This window comes from Rhincodon typus, chromosome 1 (genome assembly GCF_021869965.1).
Source record: "Rhincodon typus isolate 14 chromosome 1, sRhiTyp1.1, whole genome shotgun sequence".
Taxonomy (NCBI): domain Eukaryota; kingdom Metazoa; phylum Chordata; class Chondrichthyes; order Orectolobiformes; family Rhincodontidae; genus Rhincodon; species Rhincodon typus.
Window position 1 is genome coordinate 58,610,426 of NC_063332.1, and position 7,271 is coordinate 58,617,696.

Below are 7,271 nucleotides of genomic sequence, written 5' to 3' on the forward strand. Positions count from 1 at the left end.
AACTTTCGTTAGACCTCAGTTGGCGTATTGTGCACAGCTCTGGGCACTACACTTTAGGAAGGATGTGAACCCACTGGAAAGGGTATGGAAGAGGTTAATGAGAATGGTTTGAGAGATCAGAAATTACAGTTCTAAAGATAGATTCAAGAAGTTGGGACTCTTTTCCTTCGAGAGGAGACTGCTGAGAGGCGATTTGCTTGAAATTTAGAAACTCATGAGAGCTCGGGCAGAGTAGAAAGGGAGAAGCTGTTCCCACTCACAACAAGAACAAAAACAATAAGGCACAGATTTAAAGCGATTTGCAAAAGAAGTAAATGTGATGTGAGAAAATATGTATTCTCACAGCATGAATAAAAAAAGAAGACACAGCTGTGAGTTTTGCCTACATTCCCCTGTAGCTCCTGTCCATTCCTGGCACGTGTGTGTTGACAAAGTGAAGCACCGTGCCTCCAAATTGGAATATAAATTGGAACAATCAGTCTGGCATATGCTCACGGACAGGCATGATCTCTGGCTAAAAGGAAGCACGTCACATTCTTCCATTTCTTAAGGAATAAGAAATTGTGATATTTGCACTGTGCCTCTCTGCTGCCGTTGACACTGAGGCTGGTTGTAGCAATCTCCAAAGCAACAGAATTAGGCACCCACCACCAATCACCATATGACAAGAGCTCCCTGATGATGTCCTGAAGGAAATGTTGGAACAATCTCTTCATGTTCCCATCAATTCCCAAGGATGTCTTTAACCTCAGGCAAACAGAAACAGAAGCAAAATAGATCCCCAATGGTCTAATGCAAACCAGCATCTGTTTTGGTAATCAAAACTTATTCAGGACAGCCAGCATACCTGCGCAAGGAAGGTCTTGTCTCACAAATTTGATTAAGATTTTGGAGGAACTAATAAAAGTGATTGATGAGGGCATGGCAGCGAATGTTGTCTGCATGGACTTTACTAAAGGATTTGAACAAGGTCCTTCATGGTAGGCTGATCCAGAAGATTAAGTCACATGGGATACCTTGATGAGTTGGTAAGTTGGATACAAAATTGGCTTGGTCATAGAAGACAGAGGGCAGTTATGGGGTTTTTTTTTCTGACTACAGATCTGTGACCAGTGGTGTTCTACAAGAATCAGTGCTGCAAACTCCGTTGCTTGTAATATATTATAAATAAATGATTTGGATAAAAATCTAGGTGACCTGATTCATAAATTTGCAGATTAAATGAAAATTGGTGAAGTTATGGATAGTGAAGAGGGTTGTCAAAGGATACAACAGGATTCAGATCAGTTAGAAAGTTGGACAGAGAATTAGCAGACGGTGTTTAATCCAGGCAAGTGTGAGGTGATATATTTTGGGAGGTCAAATACAAGGGGAAAGTATACAGTAAGTGGCAGGACATTTAGGACCATTGATATACAAAAGGATCTTGGGGTGAAAGTCCATAGATCCCTGAAGGTAGCAACACAAATGGATAAGGTGACAAAAAAGGCATATGGCATGCTTGCCTTCATCGGTCGGGGCATTGAGTATAAAAGTAAGCAAGTTGTGTTGCAGCTGTGTAAAACTGTAGTTAGGCTACATTTGGACTAGTTTGTGCAGTTCTGATCACCACACTATAGAAAGGAAGTGAAAGCTTTGGAGGAGGTGCAAAAGAGTTTTGCCAGGATGTTGTCTGGATTGGAGTGTATTCGCTATAAGGACAGGTTAGACAAACGTAGAATGTTTTTGCGTGAGAGTCAGAGGCTTAGAGGTGACATGATAGAAGTATATAAAATAATGAGCCACATGGATAGAATAGATAGTTGGAGTCTTTTTCCCAGGATAGAAATGTCAAATACTAGGGGTATAGGTTTACGGTGAGAGACGGTAAGTTTAAAGGAGATATGTGAGTCAAGTTTTTTACACAGAGGGTGCTGCCAAGGGGAGATGGGAGAAGCAGATATAATAGCAAAGTTGAAGAGGTATTTAAACAGACACATGAAGAGGCAGGGAATACAAAGATATAGACCATGTGCAGGCAGATGAGATTAATTTAGAATGGCATTGTAGTTCGCACAGACATGGTGGGTTGATGACCCTGATCCTATGCTGTACTGTTCTATGCTCTATGTTCTAGGAAAGTCTGCTGCAAGAATTTCTGGAGATTCTCCATAAGGATGAGAGAGAATCTTGGAGCACCAGGTCACCCATCAACTCTTCTGTGTCTACAACTGCTCACAACAGGATTTCACCTCCAGCCTTGGTCCCTTCCCTCACATTGTGTGAAAAGTGGTACAGGGTAACTACTTGGATCTGATGCCAACCCCACAATTTGCAACAGGACATCTTTAGTACAGCTTGGTCACTCACTGATGAGGTCAGATGGAGTGCTGCTATCTCTTTGACAATGTGATAGATTTTAAGATTGTCCCCTCTCACTTCTGTGGAGTGGCAGTTCTTCTGGGCAGACTGAGAAGTGAGGGAGGCCTCCAGAGAGAAATGTGATTAGAAAGGAAACAAATCCAGTCAGCTGTTCCCTCCTACAATACAAACAAACTGGTGGCGTGATGACTTTGACAGTTCACAATGGTTTTTTGCACCCAGCTAAGAGTTTAGGGAATCTGCTTCCATCACCAACTCAGGCAACGAATTCCAGACACCCACCACTCTCTGTGTAATACTATTTTCCTCATGTCCCCTCTAATCCTTCTACCACTTAGCTTGAATCTATGACCCCCTGGTTTTTGAACCCTTTGCCAAGGGAATCGGGTTCCTCCTGTCTATATTACCTTTACCTCTCACAATTTTGAAATCCTCAATCATGTCACCCTTCTTTATTCCAAGAAAAACAACACGAGACTCTACAATCTCTCCTCATAGCAACAATTCTCCAGCTTTGGTAACATTCTAGTAAATCTTCTCTGGACTCTCTGCAGAGCAATTACGTCCTTCCTGTAATGTGATGACCAGAACTGCAACACAATACTCCAGTTGTGGCCTCACCAGTGTCTTATGCACTTTCATCAATATATCTCTACTTTTGTATTCTATACCTTTGCCAATGAAGGAGAGAATTCTTCACAACTGTATCTACCTGCACTGTTACCTTTAGGGACCTGTGCATTTGCACGCCAAGATCTGTCACTTCATCTACCCCTGTCAGTACATTCCCATTTATTGTGTACTCTCTTTTACTGTTTGACCTCCCTAAATCTCACACTTATCAGAATTGAACTTCACCTGCCACTTTCCTGCCCACTCTACCGACTCATCATTTTTTAGCTTGCATCTATCCTCTACACTATCCACTAAACAGGCAATTTTTGTGTCATCTGCAAATTTCACATTTGTGTCCCCCACGTTCAAGTCCAAATCATTAATGTTTAAAACAAATGAACTCTGCAGAACACCACTTGAAACAGCTTTCTATTTGCAAGAGCAACCATTGGCCATTACCCTTTGTTTCCTGCTACTAAGCCAATTTTGGATCCAATTTGACACATTACCCTGTATCTCATGTACTTTTATTTTTTTTGACCAGTCGACCATGTGGGACCTTCTCAAATGCCTTTCTAAAATCCACGTAGACAACATGCCCTTGGATATTGTTCCGCATAGCCGTTCCATACATCTTGGGTTTCCCCTGTCATCACCTTTGTTAACTCCTCCGCAAATTTCTCTGTGTTCCTTTCCAGCCTTGGCTCACACATCCCGTTGGGTGAACCAACTCCCCCACCTCCAACAACTCCCAGCTGCACCTGTGGGTTCCCTACAACCCTTCTTAACAATTAATAAATAGGCTCCCAAGACTATAGAAGCCACAGAGCTCTGTCCTATTTCAATAAGTATCCCTAGACTTGATTGAACAGACCCTGACTGTGGTCTTACCAGCTCTCTGGTTATCAATATGCTCATCCCCTGACTGCTGTTCTTGTCCCTACAGAACTGACCATTGGGCACTCCTGGCATTGCAATCAGACAAAAACACTGCCCGTGATTGATCTGAGCTGACGAGTGACCACGGCACCTCCCTGGACTGTGTATTTTATGCTCCTGACTGATGGTACTAGAACTTCCTGACCTATGACCCATAAATGGATCAGAAAAGTGCATGATGGTTGTGAGGTGTTAGAAAATGCAATGTGTGTGTGGACAAGGGCTGCATACAGTGGCGCCCATGGATCATGCCCTAAGATGCTATTTGATCCTGAGCAGCAGGGAGTCTCCTCGTTGTCAACGGTGAACTGAAATTGTCAGGTACCTGCTCAGTTTCCATGTCGAGATATCTCAACGTCAAGTTCGTTTAGTGTGTTTGGTTAGACAGGCATTGAATATTAATGAGGCAAGTTGAATCAATCATAAGGTTTTTAGCAAGCTATAATCCCCCCAGTTGTCAATTCAGTGTTACCTAGAAAGAAAATTACTCCTCATTTGTCAAATGCATAAAGGATTAAGCGAGATGCTTCTGACATGGAGATAGGCCTGGTCAAACTTCTTATTTGATTCTGCTACAAATCCCATCACAGCCCATGTCACTGGTGCCTATAAAACTTTGCTGTAAAACTCTCTCACACTCTGCCCCTCTTTCCAATAGCAGGCTTTGATGTAATATTGTCACTGGGCCTTGACATCTGCTGTCCTCACATCTTAGCAGCTGAGGACTACAGCTGAAGTTCTTAACTAGATACACTCAATCAAGATTGTTGATTTCACAGGCAGAATTAAAGTGGGTGATGACTCTGTGAGTATGAAGTAACAGAGAGGCAGATCACTAATTTTCTTTCTATGCAGATTGGGATCCTTTTCATCAAAGAGGACTGACTTTCTCTCCACTATCTTGTCCACCAGTCACTTGAGAGCGTTCTGTATGAAGTGGGGAGGGAGCTTAGTTTTCTTCTGTGCCATCTGGTCAAAGTTCTAGGGGGGCAAGCACCATACTGTGAGGGTTAATTCCTGACTTGCTGCATTTGAAGTGGTGTTGCAACTGGGTTTTAAATATAGTTCCAGAGGCTTGGGAATCAGAATGTCCCATCAGTAGTGAGCACTTCTGTCTCACTTAAAATGTGATTCACCAAAAAATTCACTCAACATCTCGTTTTCATAATTAATAAAGTGAAAGGCAAAAGATTGCATCAGAAAACTCACCATGAGCAATGGCAGAGTTGGTGCTACGATATTTGCTTGTCACTTTAATTGCAAATGGGAAATTCAGCTCAGGCCTAAGGCTTCGGGCTAATAATTTGGAAGCAGACCAGAAAAATGCTTTAAGCAATTAATCACAGAGTCAGAGAAATGGGGAGAGGGAGGAAATAACTAAAATGGGTTTCTGTGCTTAAGTGGCGTATAGAAGTGTTTAATGGACTAAAGGGTGGAAGGCGCAAGGCAATTGTGGCAATATAATGAGGAAAAAAAAACTGAAGCTAGTTCCAAAGGAGCTTGAAATGGCAAAATCAAAGCAATCATCAGGACCTGATGTCTGAAAAAATGTGAATACATGTTATGACTTGGAAAGTTGCAAAGTGCCTAATTGAAGGATGAGGTGTTGTTCTTTCAACTTCCACTGAAATTCAACGGGACAGAGTAAGAAGCTGAGCATGGATGAGTTACAGAAGCATCGGAGTTAGCAGTAGGAGTAGGTCATTTGGCCCCTCGGGCCTGCCCTGCCATTTAGAAGAGCATGCTCAATTTAATTCTAACCCCAACTCAATGCTTATGGCTACTCTGATACCCTTTCACTCCTTTGTATATCAAGAATTAATCCACCCTTAGTGATTGGAATGAGGGACAGGTAAATCTCATTGACTATGAGATCCTTCATTAGGTTTGTTAACCTGGGCCAATCAGGAAGCACTGTCTGACAGATATAAACAGGAGTGTCAGAGAGTCTCCTCACTCTAGGGACTGGTTCTGAACTGGCTGATCAGAGTCCATGTGCTGTGCACACGCAAATAAAGGGAGACTTGATGAAAGGATCCTAGCCTCTCTGCGGTTATTTCACCACCACTACCTTAAAAATATTCAAAGAATCTGCTTCCGTGACATTTTTCAGGAAGGGATTTCTAGCGACTCATTGAGAGAATAGAAAATGCTGTATTTCTGTCGTAAATAGATGACCGCTTATTTTTAAACAGTGACCCTGAGAATCAGATTCTTTCTTAAGAGGAAACATCCTTTCCACATTCACATTGTCAAGACCTATCAGCAACTTGCACATTTTAATCAAGATCCCTCTCACTCTTCTAAATTCTAGCATCTACAGACCTAGCTCATTCGACCTTTCCTCATGAAATAACCAGATCGTTCCAGGTATTAGTCTCATAAATCTTCTCTGAACTGCTTCTAACATATTTACACTATTCTTCAAATAAGGAGGCTTAGAGTGTACACAATACTCCAGATATGATCTCACAGTATGCAGTGCCCCTTGTAACTAAAGCACCTACTTTTGTATTCTATTTCCCTCACAATAAGCAATAAAATTCTATCAGCTTTCCTAATTATTTGTTTCACTTGATTGCTAAACTTTTGTGATTCATGCATGAGGACACTCTGATCTCTGTGCATCTCAGAGCACTGCAATCTCTTACCATTTAATGTAAAATTTCAAATTTTCCCACATTATACTCTATTTCTCATTCTTTGCCCACTCACTTAACCCATCTCCATCTGAAGAAGGGTCCCACATCTCCCGCACCTCATCCCTCTCCCACATCTCCCGCACCTCATCCCTCACACCCCGTCCATGCAATAAAAACCAAAAAAGAATCCCCCTCGTCCTCACGTACCACCCCACCAACCTCCGGATCCAACGCATCATCCTCCGACACTTCCGCCATCTGCAATCCGACCCCACCACCAAAGACATCTTTCCCTCCCCACCCTTATCTGCTTTCCGGAGGGACAACTCTCTCCGTGACTCCCTTGTCCGCTCCACACTCCCCTCCAGCTCCACCACACCCGGCACTTTTCCCTGCAACCGCAGGAAGTGCTACACCTGCCCCCATACTTCCTCCCTCACCCCCATCCCAGGCCCCAAGAAGGCTTTCCACATCAAGCAGATGTTCACCTGCACATCTGCCAATGTGGTATACTGCATCCGCTGTACCCGGTGTGGCTTCCTCTACATCGGGGAAACCAAGCGGAGACTCGGGGACCGCTTTGCAGAACACCTACGCTCGGTTCGCAACAAACAACTGCACCTCCCAGTCGCGAACCATTTCAACTCCCCCTCCCATTCCTCAGACGACATGTCCATCCTGGGCCTCCTGCAGTGCCACAACGATGCCACCCGA